The sequence below is a fragment of the Cibotium barometz genome, chromosome 13, assembly GCF_041138505.1.
Source record: "Cibotium barometz isolate CiBa-2024 chromosome 13, ASM4113850v1, whole genome shotgun sequence".
Classification (NCBI taxonomy): Eukaryota; Viridiplantae; Streptophyta; class Polypodiopsida; order Cyatheales; family Cibotiaceae; genus Cibotium; species Cibotium barometz.
This window is the reverse complement of record NC_141058.1, coordinates 22,371,643-22,391,491: the sequence shown is the minus strand read 5'-3', so window position 1 is coordinate 22,391,491 and position 19,849 is coordinate 22,371,643. Positions and strand designations below refer to the sequence as shown.

General features: G+C 35.6%; 1 protein-coding gene across 1 annotated transcript in view; it reads right to left on the bottom strand.

Annotated features, from left to right (window-relative positions):
• LOC147632493 (agamous-like MADS-box protein MADS4) overlaps positions 1-17,850 on the bottom strand; it is a 37,642-nt gene extending 19,792 nt beyond the window's left edge. Inside the window, exon 1 of the mRNA XM_086806994.1 lies at positions 17,773-17,850. The gene's annotated coding sequence lies outside the window, so the exon portion shown is untranslated. The remainder of the gene's footprint in view (positions 1-17,772) is intronic.
• Positions 17,851-19,849: the final 1,999 nt, after the last annotated feature.

The following is a 19,849-nucleotide window of genomic DNA, read 5'->3' as shown; positions in this document are numbered from 1 at the left end:
TGCAAGTGCAATTGAATGGTTAAAATACTTGTTGGAAAGTATTTATCAGCCATTGTAACAGCCTCGATGGAGTTTAACTGTACTGCTTCCAATGTGTCTCTACTAATCTCTTTCCTTGATATCCAACACACCACTGCACCAATTTTGTAAATTGTTGCTCTAATGTCATCGTTGAGGCAATCCTTGATGGCTATAAGAAGCACGAATTGTAAGAATTTGTGTTAATCACACGACTCTTCAAGCCACTAAGCTCATCGTCCTTTGTAAATGCTCCCTTCAAGCAATGCATGCATCCTAGGGGTACAAAACTCACTAATGCACTTCTTTACATGTCGTTGCTCTTTATTTGTCATGACCCAAGGTGCTTTTGGTAGCTTCACCTTCCCATCTACTCTATTTTGGACCCATAAGTGTTGCATGTGTTGAACCTCTTATAAATAATCTCATTTTGTCTTGCTCTCCTTTGCTCCTGTGATGGTTTTCCAAAGCACCTTGGCTATATTTTTGAAAATATGCATCGGGTCAAGAAGATGGTTCACTAAAAGGTCATTCTAGTATGGAAGTTGATGGAAAATGGATAGACACTTCATTCGTGGAGGTGTGTAGGTTGAATCCAGCTCCCGTAAGGTCCTCCAATCACTGCTCTTCCATATGCAAGGAGAACTCCCTAGAGATCCCTCACGCCGCAAAGGATGGTTGTCAGGGAGATACTTCTTGTGGCCCTTGTATACTATCTTCTTCATAGACTTTGAGTACCAAGCCTTAAGTTGCGGCCCACATAATGGACATACATTGTACCCTGACACTGAAAGCCTTGTAGAACATTAAAAAAGATTGTAGCAGGTAAGTTTGGATGATGATCATGACTTAACATAATATGTTAACAAGCTACAATATTACGAGAGCACTCTCCATAGCCAAGCCAATCATGCATAGTCTACATAAGTATTCCTCTCAATGTTAGCGCACGTTGTCCAAACCTCTTGGAAAGATCATGATCTTCAATGCCCTCTCATAGAACACGAAGCTCCTCAACTAAAGGAGCTAAATACACATCCATGATCTTCACCTTGTACTTTCCTGTAACTATCAAAGACAATAAAAGATGCCCTTTTTTTATCGCTAGCCATGGTGGAAGATTATAGTTAACTAGACGAACAGGTCATGTACTCCATGATGAACTTCGTAGATCAAATGGATTCACTCCATCCATCGCTTGTCTGAGTCAAATATGGCGAGCCTCCTCCTGAAAGGCTACCCACTTCTCTTCAATGTGCTTCCATGTAGAGGGGAATCTGCGGTGGGCACACACATAACACCATCCATGGAACTAGTGTTACGGTGCCAAGTCATCAATCCTACAATGGATTTACACTTGAACATTATTTTAATCCGAGGGATGATGGGAAAGTGTTGTAAAACTTTTGCTGGTACCCTTTCTCCTTGCACATCTTGTATATATCTCGATGTATCATATACCCATTGTTTAAGAGTTTGCATGTTAATTGTGGATCTTTCCTTTTTTTGCCCTAATTATAAACTAAAAACCATATCTATGCAAGCCATCTGTCTTTGCTATGCTATAAACCTTCTTGTCTTTCATAGTTTCCAACTCTTGTCCATTTTTCTCTATATTGGTATCATAATCTATTTCCTTGTTCTCTCTTTATTTTATCATTGTTCCTCTCTCCTTCTCTCCTTTGAGCCCTATTTCTTATGAACTCTTGTTATTGTGATAGTTGTTCCATCCTTTTACCTCTGTACTTAGTTTTTCATTCCTCTGTTATGATTAGTCATATACTAGATGTAGCAACACCAAATATATGTGATACCTTGGCTAAAATATAAAACATAAGTACCAAGGCAAGAAACTAGATGTAGCAACACCAAATATATGTGATACCTTGGCTAAACTATAAAACATAAGTACCAAGGCAAGAAACTAGATGTAGCAACACCAAATATAAAGAATACCTTAGTTAAACTATATAGCATAAATACTAAGGCAAGAAATATGTAGTTAAAGTAAAAGATGCATAATGTGTATATGAATAAGACGAGTTTTAATGATTACTTGTCGTCTCTATTAGAGATCCTATTGAGATTACGACAACTTCATGTGAGTCATATTAAATGGGCTTGACAAAGAGAATGATCAACTTCAAACACCTATATCTAAACTCCAAAAAACTTCACAAACTTTTTGGACCTTATAGCCTTTACTATCATAAATGTTGAGAGTAAATTATCTTAACGAAATATGCATCAGTAAGCCTTCTTGTAAGATCCCTTTTCTCTTAAATTATTTTCTAGATTTATATTTCTAGCGAGAGCATATGAGAATTTGATAAGATGAGTATTTTTAATGGAATGTTCAAGACTAAGAAATTAAGAAAGTAGAAAATAAAATTTAAAAATTAATATTCAAGCTACCATGTGAGAAATTTAAGTTAGGGATTTTAATGTACACATGTGCATCCCCTTGCACATTGGGATAAAAATAGAGCAAGAAACTAGTAAAAATAATAGTAGTATATTTTTTTAATAATAAAAACTTTATTTTTAAAAATTTAAATAATTTAGACTATCCATAAAATATACAAAGAAATATTTATGCATTCTCCTTGGCAAATGGATGTGAATTATCCATAAAAATAAAAATATGCAATAGAATATATGTGTATTCGCCTTGGTAAAGAATGCGAATAAAGTAAATATTTATTTAATTAAATAAAGTATATATTTAGTTAAATTCAAGGGTGAATATATAAAATATTAATAGTCTAAGGTTGAAAGGTGAGTGTAATCACCTTAGAATTATTTTTTGGAAGAAAATAGTAATTAATGTCAAATAAGTATAGTAAACTAAGAGAAAATTGTAGCCGTACATAGATGTAATTGTTAACTACAGATGTATGAGTGGATGCATGTAACGTGGTGGAGAACATGAGTAAATAAATGGATTAAACTAGAGGTGCATAAAGATATATTGGGCGACGAGACTAGCAACCGTCATTTTCAAAAATAAAAATTCACCCTCTTCATGAGAAATCCACGAGTTTTTCCATCAAGCTAGGAGCTCGTCTAGGAGAGTACTCTTTTGCTTAGTCTTTTATGAAGTACTTATCACTAGTTTACCAAGGATGAAAGTAATCATTTGACATATAAGAGGTAAATTATTAGAAATCTTAAAACGCAAGAATTTGCTCAAAAAATGTGTGGAATTTTGATGGAGAGAGAAGCTAAATCTTTTATCCACCACTCGTAACTATAAGTACCTACAAATCCAATTTTGATGGAGAGAGAAGTTAAATCTTTTATCCACTGGTCACTATATGTACCGACAAACCTAATTTCTTGAAGCTACAACTATCTTTGTTTATAAATTATAAATTTTCCATCTTTCTTGAAGCTACAACTATCTTTGTTTGTAAATTATAAATTTTCCATCTTTCTTGAAGCTACAACTATCTTTGTTTATAAATTATAAATTTTCCATCTTTTTGTATTAAAATTGAGAGTTTTGATTTAAATTAAATTAAAAAGATAATTAAATAATATCCAAAAACAAAACAAAAAATCTCAAGACCAAAAACCTCCTAAGTCTAGCCTTTCCCATTCATGCTTTCAATTTAATACCTACCTTAGTAAATTAATAAACCTTTTTATTTTCTTAAGCCTTAAAATTGTAGATGTTGGGATAACGTATTCCTAACCATATGATAATTTACTTAAATTATAAGAGAGACCTTAGATCAAATCCATTTTAGAGAGATAAATTTGATCTCTAAAATATTAAGATAAGTCCAAGTTTAGAATAGTCTCTTGATAAAATTATGAGTAATGGAATCTAAATAGGAGAATTAAACTAAAATTTGAATTTAGGTTTGACCCTAGACCTAGAGGGAGAAAGTAAGACTAGGATTATATCGTGGTGCAAGGAGATTTATGATGATGATGTGACATTGATGTGTTACTTATGATATGTGACATGTGACATGTGATATATGTATGTTATGAAAATGATTATATTGTGTATGTTTTCTCTTCAAGAGACTGTATTTGAAGAGCTGCGTATGTGAACTTATTTTTAAGTGGTATGTGTGAGTAAAGTGGAACTTTTAATTATGGATGCACGAATTCACACCATCTCTATAGATCCAATGGTGGTGAGTAAACGGCTAGACCCATGGAATTGGATGAGACTAGGCTAAGCCTATGGATCTCATTGAAGTTTTTTTTAAAGATTTAACACTAGACACTCTGGTGGACTCGAGGTATGAATACTTTCCAAACAAAACAATATTGTGCTATTATAATGTAAAATCATCTTTCTCTATATCTTCCTCGTAGAAAGTTTGTAATTGCAGCCTAATAAATATCACCATTTTTAACTTTTTAGATCAAAAGATTGAAATCAATAAATATTTTGAGGAAATTAAAAAAAAACTTATTATAAAATCCTTGCCAAGATTTTGATTCAAGAAGATTCTCTTCTTAAATTTTCTTTGTTGACATCTTCCTCGTGAAAGTTTTTAATTATGGTCCAATATCATCATATTCAATGTTTTGGATCGTAATATTAAAATATTTCACTGGCACTGTAATAAATATTTTTTTTGAAAATAAAAGAATTATTTTTCTTGTTAACAAACATGAGAAATAGGCGTCAAGCTCCAAACATTGTACTTGAGATTGAGACATTAGATAACTATGTCAAGGAGACACTCCATAGGTCTCAACCAAGGCCATTCCAAAGCAAGGGTAACAACCTCAGAGACATCATCTTGAATTAGATAATTTCCATGGATGATTAATTCGATATTATGAGATCCAGTCAGAAGTAAAATGGTTCTTACTAGATTGAATATTACCAATGTTACACAAAATAGTTAAACGAACTACATTGAATCTAATCATCTCAACGAAAGACCAAAAAATGGGGTGACATGAAGGCTTACCTTCAACAAAAGGTTTTTTCTCCTTGGATTTCAAAAAGAGAACATGGATGAGTTTCTAGAGCTATCTTAGGCAAGCAAACCTATTGAGGGCAAATCATCAATCTTATGCAAGCCTAGTCCGATATGCTCTTGGGATGCATGATGAGAACATTCTTCATTGATTTGCTAGAAGATTGGAACCTTCCATGAAAAGGAGATAGTCCATTAGAAACCTTTTTTTCCTCCTCCCCAAGAAGAGCTCCATTTTTTTCTCATATATACCAAGGTCAAAGAGAAATAGGGAACAAGACGAGATCAAGTATGAAAAGCTAGTGGACCCAAAGGACATCATTCTTTCCTTAGAATACCTTTGTATTTGTAGTTCCATCTTTGGAAATAGCATATGTGTTTACATTTGATGAATGATTTTCCTAACGCACATATTGATGTTACCTTTCCGACTCCTTCTACTCCATTAGCTTGTTACCAAAGGCCCGCAATTTCAATCCATAAGAATCAAGAACCTATATCTTAAAATAACAAAAATTAGAGGAGACAAGTTCCAGCCCAATCACATGTAGATAACTAGGAGGAGGAAGAAAGATACAGAATTCATACTATGATTGAGCACCACGGTAAGAACCAACAATTCGTAGTAAATCAAATCTTGCATAATTTTCAAGGTAAACAATTTACGCTTTTGATTGATTCAGGGAGAACTTATTCATTCATTTCACTTAGATGCGTATGTAAATTAGAAATTGACAACTTTAGAAGTAGGATAAATGAATGTAAGTGAAATTGGCCAATGAAAGGTTCTTTTTATGCATCATGAAACAATTGTAATCTAGTTCTCCTTGGATGAGAACCTGATTGAATGTAAGTCCAAAGTCTTATCCTTCGGTGTATACGATGGGATTCTTAGGATGGATTGGCTCATGCGGAATCAAGTTGATATTCATTATTACAAAGGAACCATTTTCTATATGAATCTTCATGAAAATAAGGTGTAAGGGGTTGGAGTAACTAGAGCTCCCATCCTATAACTTGTAAAGGCATATCTAAGTTATTGAAGGGACTCAAGAAGGTGTAAGGGGTTGGAGTAACTAGAGCTCCCATCCTATAACTTGTAAAGGCATATCTTAGTTATTGAAGGGACTCAAGAAGAAGTAATTTTCTATTTCACTAAGCTCAATCCTGCACAAAAGGAATCACCCATGAAGGAACATGATTGGTTAAGTGAGTATGCTGACATATTTCTTGTAGATTTAATGGAAATGTCCTCTACTCATTGTGAGGTTGATCATGAGATAAAGTTGATTCCTAGAGCCAACTAACTATGAAAAGAGATTATAAGATGGCCATTCCAGAAGCAAATGATCCTTGGATCCAAGCAACTGTGAAAAGATCCTACAAGATGGTCGTTCTAGAGGCAATTGAGCTTATGGAGAAGTTAAGCTAGCTTTTAGAGCAAGGCTTTGTTTAGCCCAATGTATCCCCTTAGGGTGCACCAACAATTCTTTTCTAAAAGAAGAAGGATGGGACTATCAGATTTAGTCAGCTAACTATTAAGAATAAATCACATCTTTCTTCTTTTCTAAAAGAACATGAATGAGACTCTTAGATTGTACATTAATTATTGAGGGTTGAATCAACGAACCATTAAGAATAAATACCATCGTCCTAGAATAAATGAGCTATTAGACCGATTGGAGCCATTATATTTACAAAGATTGACTTAAAGTCATGATATTATCAAATTCAAATTAAGGAGCATGCTATTCATAAGACAACTTTAATACTTGGTATGTACATTATGAGTGCATGGTAATGCCATTTGGATTGACGAATACCCCTGCTACCTTGAAACGATTATTAATGCAAGAAATCTTTAGAGAGGATTTGGATTTTTTTATTTTAAAGATGTTATTGATCATATATGTAAAGTCGTGGAAACCCTTAGAAGATAAACTTTTTGCCAAGAAGAGTAAGTGTACCTTCTTTACTAAGCGAATTAAATCTAGGCTTTATAATGTCAAAAGATGGTATAGCAAAGTGATCCCACAAAGTTGTGAGCTATTATTGGCTAGCTAGAACCAAAGACAAAAAAGAAAGTCAAAGGATTCTTAGGATTAATAGAGTGGTGTCGGATCTTTATTTCTAGATATGCCAAGATTGCTTCGTCTTGAGTGCCACTTCTCAAGAAGAACATTCCATTTTGATGGTTTATGATGTGTCAATGGTATCGGATCTTTATTTCTCGATATGCCAGCTACCATGTACAAAAGTTAAGTTAGGGATTTTAATGTACACATATGCACCTCCCTACACATTAGGGATACAATAGAAAATGAAAATAATAATAGAAAAAAATTAAAATTTTATTTTTTAAGAATTTAAATAATGAGAATTATCCGTAAAAATATACAAGGGAATATATGTGCATTAGCCTTAACAAAGGATGAGAATAGGTTGCATATTTAATCAAATTAATGGTGAATGGATAAAAGATTAATAATGTAATGTTGAAAGATGAGTGCAAATGCCTTGTGATTTATTTCTTGAGGAAAAATAGTAATTAATGTGAAGATAAGCATAGTGAACTGAGAAAACTCTATCTGTACATAGATGCATTACTTAACTAGATGTATGGATATATGCATATAAATTTTTAGACTTCATGAGAAAATGAATGGATACATGAAGATTAAAGTGGAGTCGCATAAACATATGATAGGGGCTACCAACTTGAGAAGACTAATGGTTCATGAGAGGTATGTAGCCATGAATAAACACACTCCTCTCCTCATGATAAATCCATGAGTTCTTTTATCAAGCTAGGAGAGTACTCTTTTTCTTAGTTTTCTATTCAATACTTACTAATTTACTTCTAGCTTAGCTTACCAAGGATCAAAGTATTCATTTGAGATATAAGAGTCAAATTTTTGAATATTGTATAATATAGGGATCTGTTGAGAGAACTCATGGAGTTTTAAAAGAGAGAGAAGCCAAATCTTCTATCTACTTATCACAATACAATACCTACAAATCCAATTTCTCAAGGTACAACTATCTATTGTTTATAAAATATAATTTTCTCATTTTTTTATATTAAAAATGATAATTTTAATTTAGATCAAATTAAGAAGGTAATTTAATAAGATCTATATATTTTTCAAGACCAAAGATCTCTAAGGTCTAGCCTTTACCCTTTTCGCTTTTAATTTAATGCCCAAACTTTAGTAGAACCTTAATAAATTGAAAAAAACTTTTATTGTCTTGAGACTTTATGAATTAAATATTAAGATATCCTATTCTTAAGCATATGATGAATTATCATTAAATTGTGAGTAAAAAAACCTTAGATCAAATCTAGTTTTAGAGAGATAAAGTTAATTTAAATGCTCTAAATTGAGATAAGCCCAAGCCTAGATTACCATCTTGAGTGGATTATAAGTACTCAGATTTAATATGAGAATTAAAATTAATTTGTGAATTTATGGTTGAACCTAATCCTAGAGAGAAAGTAAGATTAGGACTGTATAGGGAGAAAATATCATTAAGTTGAAAAACATATCTTAGCTTAATTAGAGTTTCTAGGATTATTCTTTTGATGCAAGAACAACCAAAGAATTCTAGAGAGTTAAAACTCTAAATTGAGAATTCTAGAGAGAAAAATAAAACTCTAGAGAGAATGAAAAGTGACTCTTTATGTAAGTAAAATTAAGATCAAGATCAAGTCAAAACCTTAGAAGTGACTCTAGAAAATCATTGAATTTTAATAAATATGGTTAGATTGGATCAATCTTCTAAAGTCCACAAAACACTAATTTGGACTTTTCTATGAGATTAAAGTGCAAATACATGTACATTTCGGACTAGTAGTATCTTAGATACGAGATCTAGTAGCAGCCTTATATTTTATTTTGGGAGTGTTAATGTTAATCAAGAAGTCAAATTGGAACAAAATGATGTATTGAATATTAAGGTTAACAGTATGAAATTTAGGTTTTTAAATTGAGACTTGGGAGAAAGTGAGAAATTGACGATACAGTGAGAAATTTGGAAAAATTTCAACAATTGGATGTGAAATTAAGAGAAAAATGACCAATAAGTCAAATTTGGGAACTATTATATATAGTCACAAGAGGTGTTTCATCTATTTCATCATTTTTTCTTCATGGATGTTTTAAGAAATTTGAGATAAAGGAGAAGAAAGTGAGGGTGTAGAAGAATAAGAGGAGAACAAGACTATTTTTTTATTTAAAAATTTTTTAAATTTTAATAAAATGTTATTTTGGTTTAGTGTTTGGTATCATTTCCAAAAATTTCATTTGTTTCATGTTTTGTATGAACAAAACAAGTTTTTGAGGTGACTATGCTTTGATAGCGACTTGAAACTAAGTTTCCATGTTTCCCATACAGTGTCATGATAGTACACCGTTAATGACATAGAAAAATGGCCAATAAATGTGTCCAACATGCGAATTTCATGAGGGTCTCTATCACCCTTGGAGGCGCACACATCCGCATGGGCTTGTAGAGGCTCTAGCATGATAAGACAGGTTGTTAGATATGGTGGAGCTTGAGCTGTAGACTATCGAGGTTGATAAAAAACATGGCTAAAGCATAGACAATGAAAGGCTAAAGAGAAGAATAAAGAAATAAATTTATATTAAACATATTCTAAAAACACAATGGGTCTATGACACCAAAAGTGATACAACGCTATTCATGGTATATCTCATCATGGAAAAGCAAAACAAAAAAAAGCACAACTAAGATAGCTCTCTGAACGTAGAGGCTGATACAATCATCATCATGTGGGAGTACATGGAATATATAAGCACTAGTATACGATAATCTTATCATGGAGTGCCTAAGAATATAAAGCACTAGGGAAACATCATCCTCCAGTACAAGGTAGAACTCTCTCAAGTATATCGAGCATGGGATGCCTGAGAGAGTGTTACAACAATACACTATAGACAGAAAGACTGCTACGAGTTAATGATGAGATAGTTGTGTGTTTATTTCAATGAAAGTATAAGATCTTTATAATATTGAGATGTAAAGATCAACATGAGATGACACTCACAAGGTGCCTGCACGACCGTTTAACATTTATATCACTAGCGGGTTTAGTAACTGGCATCGACATATCTTCGCCAGCTGGACTGCACCAACTAGTCCACATCTATCCACTCCTCTTAGCATGTTCACATTATGGACCCCTTGTATATACTCTATTATGTGTGTTAATCACTTTATCTTCTTTGTAGACCTCTTTTGTTGTGTGAAGAAGAAGAAGAATTTTCAACCTCTCACCTTGTGTGTTCTCTTCTAGGGTTTGTGTAAGCGTGTGTGCTTGTAAGAGCTCAAGCTTTCTTCTTCCCTACATCTTTTCATGGTATCAGAGCCTGGTTCATGGTATCAGAGCATGGCTCATGCTAAGGGAAAGAGAAGCATAGGAAACGGTACAAGGGTAAGAGCTTCATCTACTCTTCCCCCTTTGTGTTGGCTACTACACCCTTGTCGGGAGCTCTTCGGGATGCAGTGGCAAACGAACTCCAATTGAGGAGCTTCCTTCGCATGAGAAAAGCTACAAGGCAACTATATTGTCCTATTGGACAGTATTTTTTGGGTCGAAAATGCGTTTCGGGCTGAAAAATGTAGACCTCTTTTGTTATGTGAAGAAGAATTTTCAACCTCTCACCTTGCGTGTTCTCTTCTAGGGTTTGTGTAAGTGTGTGTGTGTGCTTGCAAGAGCTCAATCTTTATTCTTCCCTGCATCTTTTCATGGTATCAAAGCCTGGTTCATGCTAAGGGCTGAGCATCAAAGCAAGAGCAACACACGAAACGATACGAGAGTAAGAGCTTCATCTACTCCTCCCCTTTGTGTTGGATACTACACCATTGTCGGGAGCTCTTCAGGAGGCACTACTGGCAAACGAACTCCGATTGAGGAGCTTTCTTCGTGGAAGAAAAGCTACATGACAACTATGTTATCCTATTGGACAACATTTTTCGGGCCAAAAACGCATTTTGGGTGCGTCTGGACCTCCATTTTTCCGCTGCGACGTTCACAAGCATGCGGGTAGGTTTCAATCCTCTACCAAACTCTATTTTTGGAACTGCAGGAAGGGCAATTGGTTGTGCAGACACTGTGTGTGCTACAAAGAGGTCTCAAAGTTGCGATCAGGTGCATGTATGCAAAGTAAGATCACTGGTTGTGACAGTTTGGGTGTAGTAGAGTGCCGTTGCAGAGAACATAGCAATTTGTGCAGGTCAAGCAAGAGTACTGTTGTTGGTAAATTTGTGCTGCAAAAAAGATGTCGAATGATAGAATAAACCAAATTTTTGCAGAGAAGCTTGAAAAGAATAACTTCCATGCTTGGAGGTTTAGATTGACCAATTTCCTTATGGAAAAAGGTTACTGGGAAGGTGAACATGAGGAGACACCAGAGATACCGAAGAATAATACAACTACTGCAGATATAAAAGAGTTCAAGGATTGGAATTAAGGAGTAAAGAAAGTCATATATGACACTATGATTGGGCATATAATAAGATGCCAAGTCACCTAAGGAGGCTTGGAACACCTTGGTGAAGCTGTATGAAACCAACACCAAGGCACAAAAAATTCAGTTGAAGAATGAGCTTCATACTGTGGAGAAGAAGAATATATCCGTGAATGATTATGCTTTGAAGATCAAGGGCATTGTGGAATCCCTTGCATTAATTGGTGTTTTTGTGGAAGATGATGATAAGATGGAAGTGTGTTTGCATGGTCTCGGGCCACAATACAAGGTGTTTAAGACGTCTATTCAAACTCGGGAGAACATTCCCAACTTCGTAGATTTGGTGTCAATGTTGATCATTGAAGAGAAGAACTTAGGTGAAGATCAACAGTCTTCGCAAAACAAAAATAGTTCAGAGCAGCAGGCCTTCCACACAAGTTTAGGTAGAGGACGAGGTAGAGGTCGTAGGTATGACCAAGGTGGTGGCCAAATAGGTAATAAAAATTATGGTTAGGAGCAACAACAATCCCAAGATTCACAACAACAACATACAGGGGGAAGAGGTGAGTTTAGAAGCAAGGGGAGTCAACGAGGTCGTGTGGGTAATTAGAGCAAAGGCATCATACACGAGACTGTTTTTACTGTGGTAATCTTGGACATGTGCAGACAGATTGCTATAAGAAGCAAAGTGACATGCAAAATGGAAAAGTGCAACAAAACAACTATGCATCCTCTAGCAGAAATAATGAAGATAATGAAAGGTGGTTTGTTATATAACATGTGGTTAATGCTATGTCTGGAAATGATGTAATAGCATGTAAGGATGATATATAGAATGTTGATTCAAGTGCTTCGAACCACATGACAAGTCATGGTGAGTGGTTCAAGGAAATGAAGAGTCTTGAAAGACCAGGTTTTGTTAAAACAGGGGATAACACTGCTCATCCGATTGCCCATGTTAGAGATGTGTCATTGTCTATGCAAGATAGTAAAGTGAAGTACCTTACACATGTACTTCATATTCCGAACATTACAAAGAATCTAGTTTCTATTGGCCATATGATTAAGCAAGATTTACAGGTTCAATTTAACCCTGATGGCTGTTATATAGAAGACTTCAAAGATAAGTACATGTTGGTTGCAAAAGGTAACAGAGTGGGCAAAATATTTACATCATTGAATGTGAATATACCTGAAGTGAGTACTGCAAATTTGGAAATGGTTGAGGAGTTATTCCAGATACAGACTTTTGGCATAAGAGAATTGGCCACATCAATGTGCAAAGACTCAAGTCTATGCAAACTAAAGAAATTGTGACAAGGCTGCCTAAGTTTAACGTTAAAGATATGCAAAATCTTTGTGAAGCATGTCAATTTGAAAAGCAAACAAAACATGTGTTTTCACATGACAGAAATGTGAGCAAGAATATACTGGATGTTATGCATTCATATGTATTAGGTCCTGCGAAGACTTTGTCTATGGGTGGCTGTAAGTACTACGTAACAATTATTGATGACCACACGAGAAAAGTGTGGGTGTACTTAATGAAGGAGAAGAGTAAAGTGTTTACTCATTTTCAGAATTTTAGAGTTACGGCTAAAAACAAACATGAAATCATGTGAGGTGCCTAAGGTCAGATGGAGGGGGAGAATACTTCTTGAACGAGTTCTCTGAACTCTTACGAAAGAATGGCATTAAGAGACAATTTATGTGTAATGATACACTCCGCAATAAAATAAAGTTGGTGAGCAAAAAAATAGAGACATTGCAGAGATATCAGGAGCATTGATGGCTCAGAAGAATATGCCACATAGTTATTGGACTGAGACTGTGTCTACAGCAATTTATATTATGAACAAGACTCCTACTGTAGCCATACATGATGTAACAACAGAGGAGAAGTTTACTGGCAAGAAACCTGTCTCACTTGAAAGTTTTTGGATGTATTGCATATGTGCATGTGCCAAATGAGTTATGTACCAAGCTGGATCCAAAAGTAGAAAAATATGTGTTTATTGGGTATTCCCTTTAGCAAAAGGGATATAGATATTATAATCCTGTTACACGTGAATTGAGGGTAAGCAAGGTATTTGATGAGATGAGTAGTTGGTATGCTGCTAAAAAGGATGCTATTGAGGTTGATGTAAGTTGAAATGTGGTTGCATAGAATGCGGGTCAGCAATCACAGTTATTGAGTGGACCAAGAGAGTCCTCAAGTGGTTCTGTTGATAGACCATGGAGTGGCAGGCTGCGTTATAATGCCAGTCTTGAAAATGTAATTGGTATGTCACATAAAGACAAAGAGAAAGTGGTTGAGCCCCTTTGTATGCCTAAAATTTCTACATGGAATTCTCTTGTTGATGGAGATTCTAGTGGCTCGGAGATGAGCCTTGATGAGGATCTTGGGATTCCAACAATGAGGACACCTGGTGTGAAGAAGGCTATGGAAGTCATGAATGCAAAGTTACGAAGATCTGGAAGAGTCAAAAATCATGTGCAGAGGTTGAGTTATGATGGTTATGTGACACATCACTATGCATATATGGCAGAAGTTATGCAGGTTGTAGAGCCCACATGTTTTGATGAGGCTATTGGAAATATGTGTTGGGAGAAAGCTATAGATGAGAAGATGGATGCATTGTATGGAAATGAGACTTGGGATCTGGTGCCATTTCTGAAGGCAAGAAAGCTATTGGCTGTAAGTGGGTGTATAAGGTGAAACATAATAGTGATGGTAGCATAAGCAAGTACAAGGCTAGATTGGTAGCCAAAGAATATGCGTAGACACATGGGATTGATTATGAGAAGACATTTTTCCCAGTTGCAAAGATGGCAACTGTGCGAGTTGTGATTGGGGTGGCTGCAGCAGCTAAAGGCTATTTTACATTAGATGGATATCAAAAATGTGTTCTTGCATGGTGACTTGAAAGAAGAGATGTATATGGATTAACCACCAGGTTTTGAGGATATAGGTCACTGAGAGTAGTGTGTAAGCTTCGTAAGACCTTGTATGGACTGAAGCAAGCTCCACAAACATGGCATGACAAGATTGCTGAGTATCTTGTCACTATTCGTTTTCATATAGCAGATACAAATCACTCTTTGTATGTGTGTAAGAGTGATAAGGGTATTGTGATCATCACCATATATGTAGATGATCTTATTGTTGGGGGTGACAACTTGGAAGAGATTGAGCATGTGAAAAGTCCTCTCAAAAAAGGAAGTTTGAGATGAAGGATTTGGGAGATCTACGCTACTTTTTGGGAATTGAGGTCATTCGGACACCTGAGGGTATTTAGCTGTCACAGAGACAGTATGCATTGGACATGTTGTACAAGTATGGGATGGCTAATTGTAAGCCAATCTCAATGCCATTAGATCAAAATGGCAAGCTTAGTGTGGATGTAAGTTATGTGTTAGAGGATCCCACTATGTACATGAAAATTATGGAGAGTCTGATCTATGTCACGATCAATAGGCCGAATTTGAGCTACACTGTTGGCTTAGAGAGATAGTTTATATAGGTTTTGCGTAAACCACATCTTGACAATTTGTAATGCACACTTCAATATTTGAGAACCACTGTTGATTATGCATTGTTTTATGCAGCAAGTGTACCAATGGAGCTATATGGGTACACATATGAAGATTGGATAGGTAGCATCATCTCAGACAGGAGATCTACCAATGGATTTATGTTTTCATTGGGGAGTGCTGCTGTGACATGGAGTAGCAAGAAGAAGCCCACAGTTGCCTTGTTGAGCATAGAGGTAGAGTATAGAGGAGTTGCGGTGGCAGCATATGAGGTAGCTTGGTTATGCAAGCTACTTGTTGATTTGCATGTAGAGAGAAAGGTTGTCATATATTGTGACAATCTTAACAGTATACAGTTGGCCAAGAATCCAGTTTTCCATGCATGCACGAAACAAATTGAGGTGCATTACTACTTTATTAGAGAGAGTCTTGGCAAGTGACATCCACTTGGCCTACGTCAGCACATAGGATCAAATTGCTGACATCTTCACGAAGGCCATGGGAGCTAAGAAGCTCCGCCGATTCCAAGATATGCTTGGAGTTCATAAGTTGGAGTTGATCTTGAGGGAGAGTGTTGAGATGTCAAGCTCAACATGAGCTGACACTCACGAGGTGCCTGCATGACCGTTTGACATCTATATCACTGGCCGATTTAGTAGGTGGCATCGAAATATCTTCGCCAGAGATTCTACAACTAGACTACACCGACTAGTCCACATCTACCCACTCCTCTTAGCGTGTTCATATTATAGACCGCTTGTATATACTCTATTATGTGTGTTAGTCACTTTATCTTCTTTGTAGACCTCTTTTATTGTGTGAAAAAAAAAAGAATTTTCAGCCTCACCTTGTGTGTATTGGGATCCTATAACTGGCACGAGAGACACATCCATGATCCTAAGATTTATACTTAACATAGTATGAGATAATCTCTTGAGGGGAGATTGTTGGGAATCAAGGTTTGACCTATGCATGTGAACCAACTCTTAGAGGGATCACTTATGTGTTTCCGTGTGTGAACCACCTCTTAGAGGGGTCACAATTATATTTAGATATTTTTGTGTGATGTGACGTAAGTAATGATGTCGGCAGAAGAATATTTAGGCTTATAAATATCTTAGAGGGGTTACAATTATATTTATATATTTGTGTCATTTGACATAAGAAATGATGTCACAACTATATATAGATATTTGTGTGCGATGTGATGTAAGCAATGATGTCACAATTATAATTAGATATTTGTGTGTGATGTGACATAAGCAATGATATTGAGAGAAGAATATTTGGGCTTATATGAAAAGATGCAGGCGAGAAGAGAGCTTGAGCTTTTGCAAGCACACACACACACTCACACAAATCCTAGAAGAGAACCACATATAACACACAACACAATTAAAAACAACATAAATGTTTCCTCTCTAGAAATCTCTTTCTCCTCAATGATTTTGACATCTTTCTTTTTATGAAAGGAGAACTTTTCATTATGGTTAATTTTCCCACAATGTTTGCACGGATTCTTTGAGTAACATTCCTTCTTTGCATTGTCGTTCCTACCATAAACAAAACACTTGATACCTTTGTAGTTCTTCTTAGTGAAGAAGGATATGTCTCCCCTACTTTTTTCTTTATCTTATTCTCCTCTTTTATAAAGGAGAGTATAACCCATTCCAAGATAAGACTAGGTAGGTTCTTCAAGGTGATGAGGTTTCAATAAAGCTCGTATGGCGTCCACTTTATCACCATAGCTATAACAACATCTTCATGCACTTTCATGTTAAGTGCAACAAAGTGGTACATGAGAAACTTCATTTTATTCACATGATCATCAAATCTCTCATGAGGTTACAAGAGATGAGTCCATAGAACTATATCTTTAAGATTTCTCACCCTAAGCTCCAAAGAGTTTATGCAGTGCTTCATGCACTTTCACGTTAAGTGCAACAAAGTGGTACATGAGAAACTTAATTTTATTCACATGATCATCAAATCTCTCATGAGGTTACAAGAGATGAGTCCATACAACTATATCTATAAGATTTCTCACCCTAAGCTCCAAAGAGTTTATGCAGTGCTTCGTAGGTCTCTTTGGATGTCAGGAGATCTACTACATGATGGATAAAATTGTAAGAGAGGACAAGAGCTATTAGACTAAAGGCTCTTTGATCCCTTAGTTTTTAAGTCTTTTTAGTTGCATCTTTATCTTCAAGTATCCTATCTTCTCCCTTGATACAAGGCCAAAGTCCTTTTCACATCGAGACTAAATTTCAACTTGATGTATCTTATCTTCACCCTTGATAAAAGACCAAAGTCCTTTTCTCATTTATAACGAGTGAATACTAGACTATTCATTACTCCACATTACACATAACTAACACTACACATAATTATAACATAAATTGAGTATTCCATTGTAGTGATCTAACGAGTAAATACATAAGTACCCATAAGTTATAGAATGACTTACAACACTTCAATAGAATATACTTTTTGACATAAAATCTACATAATCAAGTCATTTTCGTATACATAAATTTCTTTTGATGAAGAAGATAATAAAAACTGTTCTTTGTTCCAAGACAACCCAATTTCTTTAAATATCGAAATGCAAATTAAGTGTTTATAATAAGAGAAGGATTTAAAAAATTCTAGTTTTGAAATTTCTTTAATGCAACCAATTTAAAACAATTATATCCATTTAGTTTTCATGCTAGTAATATAAAAAATGATCACATGAAAAAACACAATAATGTAACAAAATAACGAATAAGTTGTACCTCAACGGCATGCGCTACATTAGAACCACCATTATGTGTTGACCTTGAACACTTCTTATGTCTTTCAACTATCCTCCTCATGCTATTATCATAAATAATACTTTAAATATCAAGAAATATCAGTCTCTCTCTTTCTCTCTCTCTCTCTCACAAGTTATAATGAATCTTGTCACCAATATTTTGTAGTGAATATAGACTTTTAATTTTATCCTATCAATATATGTTTGCTTAATGTTTTCACATAATAAATAAAAATACATAAAAATAAAGCAAAAAACAAAATTCTTCTAAATTCAAGATTTATCTTGAATTTTGAAGTAGAGAAATCCATGGCTAAGACACTTAGATCATTTTCCACATGATTTTTGAAACTAGTAGAGAAACCTATGACTAAGCCATGGACATAATACCATTAGCATTTTCTAGTGGCTATATATATGGATATACACATGGATATCTCCACGTTGTTTGGTGGTTGGGTGATGGCCTCTACTACACCACCTAAAGGCACACAACAAGAAGACACAGGGGGATCTAAACTAGGGGGCACTGGAATCCCAGCTCCAAGGACACCAACCAATTCTACAATTGTCACCAGCCCTCCAGCTAACCAAATGGGACACTTCTAAACCCTCTCAACCTCCCTGTATGGTCTAGCTTCCTCCTCTAGCTGTCCTCGCACATCAGCACTCACCTCCAAAAGCTCTCACCATCCACCCAAAATCCTATCCTGACTCTAACTGATATCCAACTGACCAAAAGCCTCTTCTATTGATGAAGGATGCTCAAATTCTGTCCTTCTTCTGCCTCTCAATGCTAACAGCTCACTCTGGTCTAAAATGTGTCCTCCAAGGTCCCAAAATGTCCTCCAATGTCAGCTCACCCTATAGCTGCAACCCCACAAGCTTCTTGGATCCTTTGCTGACCTTCACTTGACCTCTCTTTGACCTTCACCTGCTCAAATCTGCCTCAACAATCTAATGCAGAACTAAGTGGCTCAGAAACCTTGTCTAACAGAGAAAGCTTCTCCAAATGTCGTCAAATGTCCTCAGGCCCTTAGGCACCTCTAGACTCACAGAGATATCACACTTTGAGCTCCTTGTTGTTGACGCAGCTGATCCACAGCTACCTCAAAAATATCATTTAGACCATAAACTCATCCAACTGCTAATAGCTGATAGCAGACTCTCAGACCAAACTCTCAAGAACTTCCCACCTACTCAGTCAAGTCGGCCCAAGGTCCATATACCTTGGGGTGATGATATTGATGGTCAACTAACTCAAAACTAACTGTGTGCCTTCTTAATTGATTCTGACTTAAAATCAGTTCCCTAGTTATCAGATTAGCAACCTTCACAATCTTAATCAAAATCTCACATACACCACAACAAAAAACATCAAAATAAAAGATAACACCCAAATCCTCTGTCTACTTTAGATAAACAACCACATAACATGATCTCAACATTCGTAAGATATGGGGTGATGATATTGATGGTCAACTAACTCAAAACTAACTGTGTGCCTTCTTAATTGATTCTGACTTAAAATCAGTTCCCTAGTTATCAGATTAGCAACCTTCACAATCTTAATCAAAATCTCACATACACCACAACAAAAAACATCAAAATAAAAGATAACACCCAAATCCTCTGTCTACTTTAGATAAACAACCACATAACATGATCTCAACATCCGTAAGATATGGGGCTTCAAGAGAGAAGAAAATACAAAAACTCTCAAGGGTCCTCCACAGGTAGACCTCAACAAGAACTCTTCATAGCTTCATCTTCAATAGCTACAGTCAAGGAGAATTTGTATTAGGTCAAGTCTCTAATAGAGGTGCTTCTCAAAGAATCCAATGGAGTCACAACCTATCCGATTCTCCAATCTCTAGCCCAACGAGAGTCAAATTTGAACGTTCAAGAGGGAAAGCGGACTTGAAAATGAAATTTTTGACTACAATGAAATTTGAGATGGGTTTTTGGGAGAAAAAGTGACTTTTGGAAGAATCTCGAAAATTTCAAAATTTTAAGGATTTTTTGAGCCACAAAAATGGTGAGACCATACCTACTCT